The 18805-nt window shown below is 42.9% G+C and overlaps 1 protein-coding gene and 1 long non-coding RNA gene across 2 annotated transcripts in view; one reads left to right on the top strand and one right to left on the bottom strand.

Annotated features, from left to right (window-relative positions):
- LOC126484371 (tubulin beta chain) overlaps window positions 1–18805 on the top strand; it is a 79685-nt gene that overhangs the window by 19369 nt on the left and 41511 nt on the right. The gene's annotated exons all lie outside the window — the stretch shown is intronic.
- Window positions 6993–15115, bottom strand: LOC126484372 (uncharacterized). The gene is made up of 3 exons (XR_007587843.1): window positions 15002–15115; window positions 7789–7925; window positions 6993–7703 (listed from the first exon to the last, which is right to left on the bottom strand). It is a non-coding gene; the product is annotated as an uncharacterized LOC126484372 (long non-coding RNA).

Here is an 18805-nt window from a genome sequence, read left to right as displayed (position 1 = left end):
GGAATAAGGCTTCCAGGTGGGAAAATTGTTAATAAATCTGTTGTAGGAAGACTGCTCGGAATAGATACTAATGAAACAAAGTTGAGTACTAAACTGTCACAGATTCACCTCACTGTGAAGGGCAGAGAACTTCAAAGTGTTTATTTAGTAATGTAACTATTTTAGAGTATCACGGCTGAACCCACTAAGTACCTGTGCCCAAAGAAGAGAAGTTTTCTTAACTTGTAAATGAGACATTTGACACCCTCAATGCTCGCAGATTCAATGACAAGAGCACGTTATCCTGTGGTTACGGGATGCACAAAAATGTTCAGGAATAAATATTAAGGGAACGCTGCACGTGTGGCGAAAAAATGCTCGTAAACAGTACAAATCGTTTGCTCCCATTTCAGAAAGACATAATGACAACTGTTCGCTCGTTATTTGGACTGTCTTCAGACCTTCAGCCACTGCAGATATAATGTATTCAAACTGCATGATAGAACCAAGATGGACTGGAAAATATCTTCTCACACTTAAGACGACTTGTCATTGCCACTTGAATCGTCCTCCAACAGAAAAATTGGTTCAAATGGCTCTGAGCACTATGGGACCTAACTTCTGAGGTTATCAGTCCTCTAGAACTTAGAACTACTAAAACCTAACTAACCTAAGGACATCACACACACCCATGCCCGAGGCAGGATTCGAACCTGCGACCGTAGCGGTCGCGCGGTTCCAGACTGTAGCGCCTAGAAACGCTCGTCCACCCTGGTCGGCAATCCCTCCAACAGAAGTTAAATATTGATTATGGCTGCTACTATTCGGGCACAATGCTCACGATATTCCTTTATCAAATGAAACTTCGGTAGAAGCAGCTGACTGCGACTTTCGATGACACATCTGTCCAGAGGAATTTTGTCCGACGTGAGTGAAGCACTGGAAACGGTAGATGGTGAAAGAGAACTGCAAGATATTAACTTTCGTCTTCAACTTACAGCAGAAGAGTCAGCTGTCAGGGAGGGACCTGACTGCTTCTCAGGAGGAATCAGATACCTGGCTGGGTACAACGTGTTTTGTGCAAAGAAATATGACGACGCACTGGGAACACCATCTAGTCATATCTCAAGATTTTTTGCTAGTTGAGGGGCATATCAGCTGGATTGATGTCCTATCTCGCGGTGGGCTTGGCTACATAATGTGCCGCATTTTGAATTAATTTTTTATGAATTTACCAATTTGGAAAGTGTTACGAAAGAAAGAAATATAGTGAAAACAATATGCGCTCCTGTCCAAACCACTTGTGCCGATTTTTCACTAGGAATTATCAAATAATATTTTAAAACAAGGTTTTTCATTTGCATTGGCTTCCTCGATATGAAACTGAAAATGCAGAAGCAACAACACAAAGACGAAAATTCCGGCAGTGGTGCTCTCCATGAATTGCCAACAGCTAAACAGATAAATTGACTGCTTTAAACAATTTCCTGATAACTTATTGCAGTTATAAGCAGTTATTTGTGCTTGAGAGCCGCTCGCTGCGCCAGCCACTGCCTCACTTTGCTCCTATAGTGACGTCACTGCGCTAGCCAATCGCAGTCCGTTTCGCTACTCAGGCCCAATTTCCTTTTTAATAACACTGGATGTGCGTGACTGATCGTATCAAGTCGGAGGCCATTTCTCGTGGTGCTGTAAGACATGCTGCTGCTTTTCATGTGCTACTGTACCAGATGCTATGGAATGGGTCTGACACAACTCAGATGTTGCGATGGATGGAGAAGGTGGCAGTGGAAACTCGTCAAAGTCCTGCCCATCTCGCATCGAATCTGAGGACGGTGGTGACGTGAGCAATCTATGTTAATCGTCTTTCTCGTTGACCAGGATGTCGACTTGTCAGTAGGTTGAGGTGGAGTTATCCTGGAGCACCCAAGCAGGTTTAAATCGAGTGAGTGAGACAGTCATAGGTTTGCTGCGCTCTAAAATGTCGAATATCTGTGGGCCATGTTTGAGCACCCTGTGTGGGCCTGATTATGGGCTGTAGAGCTGCTCGTACAGCATCGTCTCGCAACATCACAATGTTGCAGGAGGCAAGGTTCTTTTTGTATAAATACTTCTGGGGTCAAATGAGCTGGCGGTGGCAGGACATGCATGTTTCGGATATGTTGCTTAACATGACAAACTAGAGTAGGCAAGTCCATCTCATCTTTATCGGCCGTAGGCTAGGAAAGTCTGCAGGCAAGACCATCGGCTCTGTGTAGACCACCTCTGCCTGAGACATCCTTGTACGCTGAGCAAATGCCAAGCGGGACCCTTGGGAGTGCCTCAGCCCAGGAAATGCTGTGGCACATAAGGACCACCTTAACGGCCTATGCCACCTCTCGACAAGGCCATTACTTTGCTGTTGATATGTGGCAGTCCAAGTGTGGGTGATCTCGCAGAGGTGGCACAGGGTGCTGAAGAGGGCCAATTCAAATTGGTGGTCCTAATGAGTTGTAAATAGTTCAGGTATGCTGAAGTAGATAATCCATAGCTCAATGAATGCACATACAGCTAATTCGGCTGTAATGTGACACACAGATATGATTTGCACATATTGTGACGTCCTGTAGATCATGGATAGGAGCTATCGACATCCTTCTGACTCTGGCAGAGGTCCTTGTACGGCCCAAATAAGGTGGCGATCGCCGTTTTCAGCTGCAACAGTATTTGTAAATACGATATCTTACAATCGGTAACAATGAATACTATTGCACCAGCGAGCAAGTGTGTAAGTCTTGAATGTTAGCTATAGGTAAACTATCATGTACAGTTCTGGAGTTGAGTATCCTGTAGCCTGCACAGAGTCAGACTAAACCATCTTTCTTAACTACGAACTTAATGCGTGAAGCCCATGCGCTGTCTGAGAGTCAGACAATGTCCACTTGCAGAAGTTCCTGTATTTCGTTTTTAGCAGTATGTGGGTCTGATTGGCACAAGCTGCTAGGTTTGAGACGATTTGCAGGACCACCAGTGGTCAATATTCAGTGTGCTGTTCCATCTTTCACTGCACACACGTGGGTCCAAGTGCAGGAGGTAGGTAAGTCAGGTTCACTGTTCACAAACACTGTGTGCTGCAGTGTACTTACCTTGTTGTGAGTGTTGTTGGGCATTATCGGTGTGTGCTCCAGTGAGGTGACTGTTGTGTGTGGAACGTGGCTGGGCATAGGGGGTGTGGTGGTAGGCAGTTCCCCATGTGCTGCAGCCAGCTGTTGAGAGCATAGGACACGTAAGTGTTCGTGCAGCAATGGAAGTGCTGCCTATGTCTCCATAATGCAGTGCTGGAGGTCTGTTTTGTCGATGCATAGTGCCTGTGCTTGTGTGTTGTAGTCGATGTGCCATTGGTGGGTATCAAAAATATCATCTATCAATCATCCGCATTCAAGGAGTGTTCCGGAAGAAGAGTCTTTGGTGGTGAGACGTGAGAGCGAATGTCACCCAGTAGGCATGCTTATAGCAAAAAGTCCCTCGATGCACTGCTTAGTAGTATGGCGTGTCAGTGCTACGTGTATTACACTGGGCGAGAACTGGTAGAACTGTAGAAAGTCCATGCCAATGATTAGTTCACTGATGTGTGTCACATAAAATGCACAGGTGCATTGAAGGTTTGTCACAAGGGGTATGGTGCAAGTAGTAGTGCTGTGGACTGGTCTCTCCAAGGTGTTTGCCAAGTGAAGTAGGAGTGCTGATGTCAGTTCAAAGCTTGATGTGCTGCTGTGTGGTAAAGAGCTGATTTTGAAGCCCATGTCCACTAAAAAGTATTGTTGAGTAGTGAGGTCTGGCACAAAGAGGCATCCTTGCATCGCTGTTGTGGTGACGACACGAGCTTTCCACCATACATGAGTGGGGTAGACGATTTTCCTCATAAGGTGGGATGAAGCGTCTACTTTGGTCCACCGCCATCGTTTGGGAACTTGCAGGGAACAACACATTTGTGAGCAGTGTGTCCGAATTGACAGTGGGACCGGTGGATTAATGTCCATGGGCCAGATGTAATGGCAGGTGCTTCGTTGCTCTGCAATGCAGGCGAGTTGGTCGTGTTATGGCGTGCTATCAGTTGCCGGTGAGGTGTGACATCATCCTCAAGTTGTGTCAAGCTGGCTTGAATGGGACCTGGTGGTGTGCAAGACGTTGTCAGTGCAGTGCTATGTGAGGGGCCACCTGTCGCTGGTGACATATAACCAAGAACATGTGATCTGCTACTGCAAGTCATTTTTCTAGAAGTGCGGACTTGAGTATGATCATCGCCAGCTGCAACTCGGTCGGTAACTTGACGATCAGTAGTGTCCACAAGGTCGTATCCAGCATAAGCAGTAGCTGTATACAGACGATACCAAAGTTTTGTGTACGCATTGTCGTGGAAATACTGGTCATAGATAGCGTCTTTCAGCTGTTGTTTGGTGTTTGAGGAAGTCTCTGCGCTGTATTTGTTTGCATCTGGCAGTGACAGGATAAGGTCGCTGATTAGTTCAGCCTGTCCTGTCAGAAGGGAGAGCAGGTTAACGTATTTTGAACTATCGTCTAAAATTCTAGTTTCTGCGAAAATTGTTCACTGCAACAAACTACAAACCAGGATGACTTGGTCAAACTATTGTAGTTTGTGGTGCAGGCTGAACCTCTGAGCCGTGGCTGAAGACATGATTGTAGCATTGCTCAGTGTAGTAGGCAACGTGGCTGCTGATTATTCATGGCACACTATTGGTTGTGATGACACGGTAAGCAGTTGCTTATATCCAATTTATGGTTCAGAAGCTGCAGAAGACACGAAAGCGGCGCTAAGTTTATGTTGTTGGTTGAAAGCACTGTCTGTGGCAGCATTGCTTTCTAAAGTCCAAAAGCAGCGTCAGTGTTGACCACCATTCTTGAGATATAGTTAGGCCAGTGAATGTCCATACGTAAGAGGCGCGAATTGTCAATGCTCTCGGTTTTCACGACTGTATTTGCACAACGACACTGCACATTAACCCAGGTCAGGTGTGATGGGCACTGCATTGCGCAATGGGCACACTGTCGTGATGTAATACACCATTCCATGCTATATTCTTACATTGCTCATTAATTGCTGGTTCTTGAAAGTTTGTCTATCTTCAGTTAATGGGGTAGCCATTTTATTGTGTATTTTATGACAGACACGAGGTTACCAGTGTAGGAAGGATCGGTCATGGTACAGTAGGAACTACTTCCAGTCACACAAAGCACAGTTAATGTAACGTACACTTCATTCTCAAGAGCAACTTTACATACATCTGCACCAAACACTACTGCAGAATGGACTGTCTTTCCTCTCACTCTGTCCAAATATCGTTCACTCCACGCCATCAAGATATATTTGAGCGTCATATAGAGATCAAAATCCCCCCAGGGATATATCAGCCCTTCTAAAGCTGCCCAAACCGACTTTTGAAGTGGACACATGAAGGAACAAGCATTGCTAAATGGAGACCAGGCACTCCTCATATACCAATGGACGCAGACCATTGAGCCTTGTGAATGATGACTGTAAAAAAACCTCATGAAATCAAGGAAGGAATAACTGCTACCAGCAGTCCAGAAAGCATAATGTACATGGGGAGTTTAAAGGATGGGGTACAATAGTCAAGCACCTCCTCATAATTGACATATCGCTGTAGTCCACTTTTCATAGATCCCAACAAATTTCTAAGTGCAAAGTGTCTTGCTAAAGATGGTCTACATCTGAATGGGTTGGGTTCAAAAATATTCAGTAAGATGTTTGTAGATACTTGCCAGATCATAAAAAATAAGGGAAACTTATAAGTAGTGATGAGGGTGAAAAAAATTGTGTAGCATGAAGAAAGACAGAACCAAATCATTATCTGGCATGAAATGTGCTAACCCTTTCAGACCCAAATTAATCTCAGCCATGAAAAAAAATATCTATTCATTGTAATAGGTAAAAATGGGTATAAAAAACATAATAAATCCAACAAAATCACTGAAAACATTTTTATTTACATTTTACAGAATGTCCATTGTAATGGACAAAGAGTATCAATGGTTGTTACATCCTGCATTGTGGAACATTCTGAAACAATTCCTTCCTTTGACAAAACATAGATGAACATTACATTTCTCACAAAATACATGAGTTTTATTCTTACAACTAGGCATTTTACACCTTGAAGCTTCTGTATTATCATGGTACTCAGGAAAATGTCCAGTAAGATCATTCCGAATCTCAGTTCTTGCCCTTTTTGCTTTTATGTCCTGTAAATCACTACTGGGTCTGCCACGTTTCACTTTGGTACTAGTGCCCATTTTTACAAGAGCCTCTCCTATTCTCATCTTAAAATGAAGCAAATCCATTGTCTCTTTCTCTCCGAGTGATTCAGTATTTCTTTTGTATTCCAACCAACTGTTCACACACGCTAAATCTACAGCGTGGAACAACATTCTCAATGTCCATTTTCTAGATTTAATAAAAATCCTATACAGGCTAATTAACATATCTATTTTTTCAACACCACCCATAGCATGGTTGTAACGACGTACAACTTCAGGCCGTGAGACAGAAACATATGTCTTTCTTGATTTTTCCCAGCGCTGTACTTCATCTTGACTACCACATCCTACAAAATTTGATGCCAGAACTACTGGTCTGTTGTCAAACCATTTACACATTATCACTGCTTCATTCATGCTCACCGCTTCTTCAGAAAAACCACGCCCTTTCTTTTTCAAATCCTTATCACTGGTGAAAGGTACATTTGGCATGCGACATAGTCTTGCTGTTCCTGCTGCATATATATTTTTTATTTTTAATATTTCTAGTAAGTTGAATGGTGTGAAGAAATTATCAAAATATAAATAAGCATGTTCCCTGTTAACTCTCTCAACAAGTTTTAGAACAATAGATGCTCCTAAACCAAACTTTTCTACAAAAGTGTTTGAGATTTCTGGAGTATCTCCTTGGTACAACAGAAAGTCATAGCACGGACCACTTCTTCCACATAATAAAAACAGTTTTAGACCCCAAGGTTTAGGCTTTCCCTTACAATACTGCTTTACTCCTAAATGACCTTTGAAAGGAATCATTTGCTCGTCAACACATAATTCTTCCTCAATCTGTAGTTCCAAACATCTACGTCTAATACAATCATAAATGGGTCTCACTTTGTAAAATTTGTCTTTGCAATTTTCTGGTCTTGCCAAATTGTCAACTACATGGAAATTTGATCTCAGTTGGAAAAATCTCTCTCTTGACATACTTTCCACAAAGAGATCTAAATGCAATGCTGAATCCCAATACATTCTAACTCTGGGGTATTTCAAGCATCCCATTATTATATGAAGTCCTAGGAAAGCCTTTATTTCCGTTACATTTGTCGGTGTAAATGTTTTCCCATGTTGCAATGCATACATGTTGGTTTTTTCAACCATATTTTCTAAGCAAGCATGAGAAATGTACTCTGAAAAATATTCAATGGGTGTCATATCACACTCTGATGGCTGCACTGAATACTGGTCTTCACCTATAGGTGTGCTTTGGAGTGGAGGCGATTTTCTTCTCCATCTAATATCACTATTTTCAGTAAACACCCACTCGTATGGAATAATAGAGTCTTCAACATTTGAGTCCTGTGCATAAGTATGATTTTGGTCATCTTCTTCTGTGCTGCAACTATCGTCCTCCAGTTGTTCCTCTTCGTAGTTTGTGACTACATCAGCACCTAAAAATGACAATGCAGTACAGCAACAACCAGGTCAAAATATATATAAAAGTCAGGTGAGATTGATAGTTTTATTATTACATACCAGGTCTAGTGCATTGTGGAATAGATTCTGCATCATCAGGGCCACTTTCATCATTTTCTGAGAGCTCTAAGTCAGAAACCTCACGTGACACCAGCAAATTCAGTATTTGGGAAGCATCCCTCTCATATGATAAAATTCTGAAAATCAATACGTCAGATGTAAGCAATTTCATGAACAGTGTTGAAACAAGACGTAAATACCAAGTCTGAAGCAATAACATCAAATACAACTACTGCAATATTGTACATAAATGCTTGGAATTTTATCTACTGAACCTTTGGTAACATAAAATAAATTAGTTTCGTCCCCTACGTTACAAAAAAGGGGCAGTTGCATCACAGAAGTTATTTTCATATAGCAGAGATACATTACAAGCACACATGTAAAAACAACCATTGGGGCTAAATGTCCATTTCAATGGACATAAGTTTTGTAACGTCGATAATACAGTGATTTTCCGAAGCATGTATCTAATTTTGCTATAGAAAGTATCCAAAACCTTACTAAAACAAATAAAACTTAAAAACAAGGGGAACTCTAACCTTTAAACACGTAAAATTGGTCTAAATATGTACCCACCTTTTACATGCTTCCTCTGTGCGGCCATCTTGTCTCAAACAACGTCCAAATACTTCGTGACTTCACCACTAGATGGCAGGATCGCCCATCAGATTGAACCACAAGACTTCCATTGCGACGTACAAGCAATCCTAAAAACATCTGTGCTCTCAGATATGAGATATTACTCTCGATAAGTAGTGTCCATTGAAATGGACAAGGGGTCTGAAAGGGCTAAACCCCGTAAGTGATAGTCAAAGTAGGTATGTTATCCACTGGAATATAAATGGCTTAAACACTGATGCTTCTAACAATAAAAGCTCCAAAATAGATGAATTGGGAATCATTCTGTCAGAATGTGCAAATATTAAAGTTGTTTGTTTAAATGAGCTCTGGTTTACTGAAGACACAATTAAAATTCTGAACAAAAAAACTTCAGATTAGCAAGTAGCTTTTGGAGAACAAAGTCATGTGGAGACTCATGTATACGTCTACATAGTGATATAAATTATGAGACCAGAAACTGTTTTAATAATTTTGTAGGGGTAATTTCACTACATAAAGGAAAACACTTCTGTGGAATTTATACTGTGAATGACCACCTTTATTGTACCGCACAAACACACTTGATACATACGTTAACGCGGGAAAACGAACACTCATCGTGTCCTCCAAAGAACCCCGCTCGTAGAGAGAATCTCTCAGTGTCTTGTCGACTATCGACTTGTCACTCCCACACAGCCCCCCCCCCTGAAGTGCGGAGCACCCGGTATGGTGGGGTACTTAAACTTCACCTCTCGGCCTGCCCGATAGTGCGGCTGTGGGTGCTGCTTGCTGATTCTGTTGCTGCATTAGGCCCCCTGGTGTGGGACACAGCTGTCTGGTTCTGCGGAAGGTGTGGGTTCGTTGCAAGTTGTGTTTGAAGTCGTCTGTGAGACTGTCGTCGGTGCTGTCATTGTCCAAGCGGGTTTTACTCGCTCAATGGAAACTTTGGTCGACTTTTCCTGGAGGAGGATATCCATTGTGTGTGTGTCCCATCCTAGCACTTGGTATGGTCTAGTGTACGGTGGCTGTAATGAATGACGTACCAGGTCTGTGCGGAGCATGATGTGGGAACAAGTATCGAGGGACTTGTGTATGAACACTGGATGCGTGCCGTGCTGAGACGTCGGGGCTGCACGTAGTGTCTCTGCCTGCTTCCTCATTTGTTGCAAGAGGTGGGGTAGTTGTGTGTCATCTGGGAGAGGAACTGGTGCAAGGAATTCTGCTGGAACTTGGAGTGGTTCTCCGTATACCAACTCTGCCGAGGAACAATTGATGTCTGTTTTTAATGCGGTCCATAACCCCAACAAAACCAATGGCAACGCTTGAGTCCATGAGTCCTCGTGGCACATCAGGGCAGCCTTTAAGGTCCGGTGCCACCTTTCCACCAAACCATTGCTGGCCGGGTGGTAGCTAGTAGTACGGTTTCGTTGGAAGCCGCAGAGTTTTGACAGTTGTTGGAACAGCGTTGACTCGAACTGGCGTCCTTGGTCGGTGGTAACGAAAAATGGGCACCCAAAACGAGCCATCCAAGTTTCATAGAATGCGCGTGCAGTAGTCTCTGCAGAAATGTCCCTGATTGGTGTAGCCTCTGCCCACCGCGTGCAACGATCCACTGCCGTAAACAAGTACCTGTAACCTTCTGAAGGGGGGAGGGGTCCAAACAAGTCAATGTGTACATGCCCAAAACGTGCCGTTGGGTTTGGGAATTGTCCTACTGGAGTGTGAACATGGCGTCCCACTTTGCTACATTGACACTGATAGCAGCTGCGGGCCCACTCCCGTGTATCTTTCTTGATTGAAGGCCACACAAAACAGTCAGTCACTAATTTCACTGAGGCATTGGTTCCCGGGTGTGCCAGGTTGTGAATGCTGTCGAATACCTTTCGTCGGAACTGGGGGGTGATGTATGGGCGTGGTCTAACCGTGGAGGTGTCGCACCATACCTTACATGGGCTGCAGGGGACGTCCACAAGTTGTAAACGTAGGCCAGTGGACGGGTCCACCAACAAGGATTGCAGCTGCGTATCTGAAGCCTGAGCCCTTGCCAATTTGGAATAATCTAACATTGGACTTATCCCATTATTACGTGAGAAATAGTCTGCCACAATGTTTTCGGCACCATGGATGTGATGCACGTCTGTCGAAAACTGGCATATAAACTCTATATGACGGGCCTGGCGGGGGGAACATGAATCGCTGACTTTATAGAAAGCTGCCACAAGAGGTTTGTGGTCGGTGTATATGGTGAATTGCCTGCCCTCAACTAAGGGGCGGAAGTGCCTGACGCTTTCATACATTGCGAGGAGTTCCCTTTCATATGCACTCCAACGAGTTTGACTCATCTGTAGTTTTTGTGAGAAGAAACTTAGTGGCTGCCAATGACCCTTCACTCTCTGGTGCAGTGCTGCCCCGATTGCGACTTGGCTTGCGTCCACTACTATGGCTAGCTGAGCTCCTGGTGCAGGGTGTGCAAGCCCCACTGCGTTGTGAAGGCTGTTTTGCAGTGCCTTGAAAGCCGAGTCCATCTCGGGTGTCCATGGGAATGGGCGCTTGCCAATTTTGTTGTGTCCGGCCAAGGCATTGTTCAGTGGCATCTGGATTGCTGCTGTTCCGGGGAGGTGGCGACGATAGAAATTTATCATCCCTAGGAACCGTCGGAGATCGTGGTAGGTTTGAGGCCGTGGTAGGGTACGAAACAACTCCAGCTTCTCTGGCAGTGGGAAAATGCCCTGAGCTGACACTTTATAACACAGGAAGGTTACAATGGGTTCCCCAAACACGCACTTGTACTTGTTAAGTGTAATTCCATGAGCACTAAGCCTGCTTTGCCCCTCGCTTACGTGTTTCTGATGGTCAGAAACATTCTCCGAAAACACCAGAATATCGTCTAAATAGGCGAAACAATATGGTAGTCCTCTTAGTACGCTGTCTAGGAACCGTTGCCATGTCTGGGCCGCATTTTTCAGCCCAAATGGCATCACCAAAAATTCAAACAGCCGGAATGGGGTTGTCACTGCAGTCTTTGGTATGTCCTGCTCTGCCATTGGGATCTGATTATAAGCCTTACGGCAATCCGAAACACTGAATATGGATGCCCCGGCCAGTGAATGGGTGAAATCCTGTATATGTGGCACAGGGTATCTGTCTGGAACAGTTCGGGCGTTCAAAGCTCGATAATCACCGCACGGGCGCCATGACCCATTCTTTTTATGGGCGAGATGCAGAGGAGAGGACCACGGACTGTTGGATGGCTGTACAGTTCCTTCCTGTAGCATCTCGTTGAAAATGGCCTTGGTTTCCCGCAAGCGATCAGGTGCAAGCCTGCGAACACATGAGGAGACTGGTGAGCCTGGAGTTGTACGGATGTGGTGCACCGTCTCATGCTTCGCCCTTCTCTTTCTTGTTCCCTGTTGTGGTTTGGGTGTCGCCTTTGTGGTTGAAACAGCAGGAGCCTGTTGTTGTGTCGTTAACTGTTTTGATGTCGTTTGAGCCATGTGCCGGTCAGCTTCCTTCGTTGCTATGGTGTCCTCCCAGGTGGTTGCACTGAGGTTATCTACCCTTTGGCATGCATGAGAAGTCGGACGTCCTTGTATTCCCGGAATAACAAATCCATTGACAGAATGGACGAGTTGTGACTTGTGTAAATCCACGGACAATGCATGTTTTGCCAGGAAATCAGCACCTAGTATAGGGTGGTTGATATCGGCCATAACGAAGGTCCAGTTGCATTCTTCTGGTAGCCCAATGTCCACTGGCAGTGTTTTCTGTCCATATGTGTGGATGACTGAGTCGTTGACTGCTATCAAATTGGTCTCTTCAGTGCGTTTGTCTGAAGGGAAGAAATTTACAGGCAGAGTGCTGACATCTGAGCCGGTGTCGACCAAGAACATCCATCCTGTAGAGTGATCAGGAACGAAAAGTCTTTGTGAAGCAACATACCTTACAGCTGTGGGAGAAGTCGATCCACATAACGTAGGCTCGTGCTGAAATGGGGGTGTTCCCCTTCCATGGGTCTGTGAGTTTAGGCGCAGTTGCTTGTTGTCACGGTCGGCTGCGCCTAAAGCAGGCCGTGGGATGTGTTTGGGTGCGAGCACGGCGTCTTACACTTCGTAGCTTGCGCGACGAAGCGCTGGTGGACCCAGCAATAACCGGTGCCGTTGTTTGCGTGATGCGGCGGTCGCGTCAGCTGGCGATGACGCGTGTGTGTGTCAGCCGCCGCAACGTCGCATGGCTCTAGCCGCTGCAGCTGGGCGGTCAGCTGATCGATGGCTGCCCGGAGAGATCGGAAATCTTCGGTCACGTCCGGCGCTCGTCATGCGGTCTGCCAGCACAAGCTGGAGGCACCGCGTCGACCGGCTCCGGCCGTGCTCGGCTGGTGTCATTGGCCGAGGTGGTTGCGGCGGCAGCCACTGTGGCGCGCGAGTCGAACAGGAAGTGCGCTCTATCGGCTACTTGCAGCAACTCGCTTAATGGCCAGCCCTCGTAAGCAATTAAGGTTAAGCCCACCTTCGGAGGTAACTGCTGTTGCCATATGTGCAAAAGTAATGTGTCTGAGAACACGGAAGAGTCCACCATAGCACGTAAATGCCGGTAAAAGTCTGAAGGCGACCTGTCACCGCGTTTCTCGTGGTACAGGAGCTGTGATATCCGCTGATCCACAGGTTTTGTACAACGCGAAATTAAAGCCGTCTTGAGAGTGGCGTAGGCTTGTTGTGGTGGGGGTTGCATAATTATATCCGATACCACTGACGATGCACGTTGGTCCAGGTTGCATATCACTAACGTGAACTGTTCAAAATCGTTGACTATTTGTTGCCGCACGAAAATGTTCTCCATAATAGCGAACCAAATTTCGGGACGCTCGGGAACGAAAGGTGGTTGTCGAATTTGTAACCGCAACGCGGGTGGCCCACGATCACTGGCGAATGGAAAGTGCGAAACTCGTGGGAGCGGTACCGACGCGGGTGATGAAAACGGGAGCACTTTGGGTCTGATATCGGCGTGTCCTGCACGCTGGTTGTGCGAGGCAATGTCCTGTGGCTGCGGCGCGGGACCCGCCGGCACACGCGGCGCGGTTGGAAACGTAACGTCGTGGGCGAAGTCGGTTTGAGATGTAGGTGTCCGTGGCACTGTGAACTGAGGGTTTTGCTGCATCGTGTCGAGCTCCTTTTTGATGTTTTGGATGACGCCGTCGATGTCACGGAAGAGGTTCTGTGCAGACGACATGTCGATACGAGACGTCGCGGAAAATATCTCAAGAAACTTGCCTACTGTCACACTGCTTAGTTACGGGGTCACCACTTATGTAGGGGTAATTTCACTACATAAAGGAAAACACTTGTGTGGAATTTATACTGTGAACGACCACCTCTATTGTACCGCACAAACACACTTGATACATACGTTAACGCGGGAAAACGAACACTCATCGTGTCCTCCAAAGAACCCCGCTCGTAGAGAGAATCTCTCAGTGTCTTGTTGACTATCGACTTGTCACTCCCACAATTTAAATGAAGAATGTGTGTTTGAGGGCTGTTGTGTAGAAATAGTGGACTCACTAGCAAATGTTATAATAATCTCAATATACAGAATTCCAGGGACGTCAACAACAGAACTATTCTTATCTAAGCTTCAAATTATGCTAGAAGACCTTTCCAGAGAAAAAAGAAAAAAGTTGGAATAGCTGCTGATTTTAATATTGATATCACATGTAATAGTAGTCACGCTTCAAGTTTCACTGGCTTAGTAAAGAAACATGGTTTCAAATTGAATTTATTTGAATCTACCAGAGACAATAGGTAATCAGCAACATGCATTGAAAATGTTCTAACTATTTATTTATTTATTATCATCCCAATGATCACATTTGTGATATAGGATTTGTCAGGGTACATTTTAACAACTATATAATATCTTTACAAAATTTGTATCCGTGCTGAATTCATATTAATCTATCTTATGTTTAATACAATATACAACTAATAAGTGTTTTTATAACATAATTTATTATGCACTGATGTAATTTCATTTGTCACATTAACTTAAACATATATTTTATACAGTTGTGCAGAGATATTCACTTATGCTGTAATAGCATTTGTCAAGCATGTGGTTTTATAGCAGTTTTAAATTTATCCTCATTTTCCAGCTCTTTGATATGTTTTGGTAGTGCATTAAAAAGTTTGATGCCTTGATTACATACATGTTTCTGGCTTCGGGTCCTTGTTACAGCTTGTATGTGGAGATCTTTACATTGCCGTGTATTGTAATTATGGAAGTCTGTATTGGTTTTCATTTTGTCCTGATTTCTTTTGATCATCAACAGACATTTCAGAATGTATACTGATGGAATTGTTAAAATTTTCAATGCTTTAAAAAGGGGCCTACAATGTGTTTGAGGTGGGCTGTGGGTCATTATCCGAATAGCACGTTTTTGTAATTTGAAAATCTCATTTAGACGACAATTTGTTTTTCCCCAGAATACTATGCCATAGGATGCAATGGACTGAAAATAGCCAAAATATACTAATCTGGTACAGTTATTGCTACAAACTCTTGAAATTATTCCAAGCACAAAACATGCTGAATTTAGTTTTAGTGCTAGGCTCACCACATGGTCCTTCCAATTAATCTTCTCATCAATGTGCATACCCAGGAATTTTGCACACTGTACTCTTTCAAGTTGTTTGCCCTCCATGGCGGGATTTAGGTCGTCCTGTTCACTTATTTTTCCATATTGCACATAATTAGTATTATGTATATGAAGATGTGTATAAATTTTGTCTAGATCTAGGTATTTCAGATCATTGTGCATTGTTCATTGAGCTGAGCTGCCACAGACAGACAGGAACATTTCATGTATGAGAATCCATATGAGCAGGAACTGTAGCAAAGAAAACTTGCTAACATTTAGTGAGAAGCTAAGAGATAAAACATTACCTTTGATTATTGTAACTCAAGTGACGAAAACTTTGAGAAATTCCTAAACAGTTTTCTTGGAGACTTAAATGAAACATTTCCACCTAGACTCTGCAGCAGTAAAATAACAAATACAGTAAAATGGATTACCCAGGGCATAAAAATTTCCAGTGTAAGGAAATGGCAACTGCACAGAGAACTAAAATATAATATAGATATTGATTTCATTAAATATGTTAGACTCTATAACACCATATTTAAAAGAGTTGTCAAGGCAGCAAAACAACTGGCAAATAACAGGTTACTTTTAAATCATAAAAATAAGAGAAAAGCTGTGTGGTCAGTCATTAAATCTGAGTTAGGTGTTAAAGCCTGTAACCAAGAAATTCCAAAAGTTGACATTGAAGGAAATACTATTGTAAATCCAACTCAAAGACCAGAGTACTTTAATGAATTCTTTATAAATGTAGCAAAGTCTGATGTACTTGTAACAGATTATCACAGCAAAGTAAATCCCTTTGGCCTAGGTAAACACTCTGAAAACTTCATAAATTTCTCAAAAGTTTCTGTGGAGGATGTACAAAATGCTATTCTAACATTAAGAAACAAAAAATCTGCAGGTTAGGATGGAATACCCATCAAAGTTATTAAAGTGGTACACAATAGAATTGAAAACCCACTAGATCAGATAATAAATCAATGTTTTGAAGAGGGCTGTTTCCCAGAGGTACTGAAATGTGCTGAAGTCAAACCACTTTTCAAGAAGGGATGAAGAGAGATCGTGGGAAATTATCATCCTATCACGATTCTCCCAGCCTATCTAAAATATTTGAATAACTTGCTGTTGCACAAATCCAAAACTTCATTGCAAAATATTCTGTTATTCTAAACAATCAATTTGGTTTTCAGCAGGGTAAAAACACCATCGATGGAGTAAACAGTTACATTGAGAAAATAAGTACATCATTAGACAAGAGAAATAAGGTGGCAGCAATTTTCTGCAACCTCACAAAAGGGATTTGATTCCGCAAACCATGCATTGGTTGTTTACAAACTTGAAAAGTATGGCATCAGCGGCAGTGCCCTACAATGGCTTAAATCCTACTTATCGAACAGAAAGCAAAGAGTTAGCATTTCTTCAAACGGCACATATTATTTTTCTGACTGGAAAAAATATCACAGGGTGTTCCACAAGGCTCTATATTAGGCCCAGTCCTATTTCTCTTTTATATTAATGACTTACTATTAAATATCAGCTTCCCATCAGTTCTGTTTGCAGATGATACTTCTGTCTTAGTTGAGGATCAGGACTCGAAAAAAATTCCCAAATCTGTGATCAGTACCCTCACTACCTTAGAAACTTGGTTTCAGTTAAATGGGTTGAATCTTAACATATTTAAGACTCATGTGATGCAGTTCAGAACCAAACAGTCAAAATGTGAGCAGATTAAGATTGTACACAACAACCAAGGTATAGAAGAAGTTGACTCAGTCAAATTCTTAAGTTTAAATGTAGATAAAAATTTGAGTTGGTAGGCACACATCGAAAACCTAGCAAACAAACTGAACAGCTTTCCATTTGCAATGCAAATATTGTCAACTGTAACTGACATGGACACATGAAAAGTAGCATATACAAGCTACTTCTAATCCATTATTAGGTATGGTATTGTTTTTTGGGGTAACTCAACAAACATAGTGCGGATATTAAAAATACAGAAAAAAATCATATGAAATATGTGTACCGCAAATCACAAAGGAACATGTTGACCATTATTTAGAAAACTTAAAATATTAACTCTGCCATCCTTATGCATATATGAGAGTATTATATTTTTGTGCACCAGACATAAATTATTTGAGGGAAACCATTTTGTCCACTCACATGATACCAGAAACAAAGAAAATTTTATGCTCCCCACCCACCTCCTCAGACTGTATGCCCACGGACCTCTCAGTACATGGGAATGAAAATTTGTAATAAATTAAAAGGGAACAAGTTGGTGCAGATGAATTTAGGTTTACTTAAAAGAAAGCTATATGAGGTACTGGCACTGAAGTGTTATTACTCAGTGGATGAATTCATGTGGGACAAACTGGATATTTGAGCTGGGTACAATGTACTATCCTTATAGTGTCATTATTTATTATAGTGCTATTATTTATTAATGTAAAAATCATTGTAATTGTTTTATAAATTTTTGACATGTCTCCTGTATGCAAACCAAATGGATCGCAAATGAACGTCATGAGATGAATAAAACACAATTCACAATAAGCGATGGTGGTTTAAAGGGTGACACCACTGGATGGTGGATGACTCGGGGATTCATCTTCACTGCTACTGATTTTATTTGTGTATACCATTCATACTGCTTCTCACTGTTACACTCAATGCCTCTGTTAGCTTTACACTGATAGGACAAAAGTCGTGGGATAGCAATATGCACATATGCAGATGCAGGTAGTATTACATACACAACATATAAAAGCAAAGTGCACTGGTGAAGCTGTCATTTGTAATTAGCTGATTCATTTAGAAAGGTTTGTGACGTGATTATAGTCATATGATGAGAATTAACAGACTCTGAATGCAAACTGGTAGCGGGAGCTAGCTTAAAATATTTTACTTGAAAAGAAGCGTAGTGGTTGAATCTTATCCCTTACAACATGTTGCAGTACAGCCATGGTACCGGTGTCACTGGTGTCTGTGGTGATAGGGAGCTGCGTATTCAGAATGGGACGAGCCAACATAATTCCTCATCTTAGACAGTCCTTAGCAAGTTCTAATGCATTGTTCATTTTAGTGGTCAAACTACTCGTCTTTTCCCCCTGCTTGTTCAACTGAGCAAGGGCGTCATTTACTGGTGCCTGGGTTGCTACTGCTTGCAGTAGGTGATGCTGATAGAAGTTCTCTAAGAAGTGTCAAAGCTTGTGGTAGTTTAGAGGGAGGGGGAGTTGTTTGCTGAGCTTCATTAATGACCATGCCTAGGTCCTGTAAGGCACTGAACACTTTTTTGAGGAGCTGGTTGTGTTGCTGGGCTGTGGCTGAAAAAAATGAAGATAGGTCAAAGTAGACACAACAGAAATCAAATTTAAAAAGTATGTCTATGAAATACAGCCACATTTGGATGGATTCATCAGATCATAAGGCATGAGGACACATTCAAACAAGCCAAATGGTGTGATATTGCTGTTTTTGCAATACCATCAGTGTACATGAGAATTTGGAGGTGTGCCTTTTTACAGTCAACTCTGAAGATGGTAGCACCTTCAACTGAGCAATTTAACACAAAATGTGCTGTTTAGCCCCAGCAACCTGCATGCTATAAAGGCAGCAGTCACCAATAAAACTCATGCGGAAGAAAGATTGTGTGGGGACTACAGAGTTCTCAGCTCCTGTACATTTATGATAGCTACCTGATACCGAATATCCAGAACTTTACAATCTCAGCAGACAAGACTTGACACAAGCTAATGCTGGATGCAGGTCTGT

The sequence above is a fragment of the Schistocerca serialis genome, chromosome 6 (genome assembly GCF_023864345.2).
Source record: "Schistocerca serialis cubense isolate TAMUIC-IGC-003099 chromosome 6, iqSchSeri2.2, whole genome shotgun sequence".
NCBI lineage: Eukaryota > Metazoa > Arthropoda > Insecta > Orthoptera > Acrididae > Schistocerca > Schistocerca serialis.
This window is presented reverse-complemented; position numbering and strand designations above follow the sequence as displayed.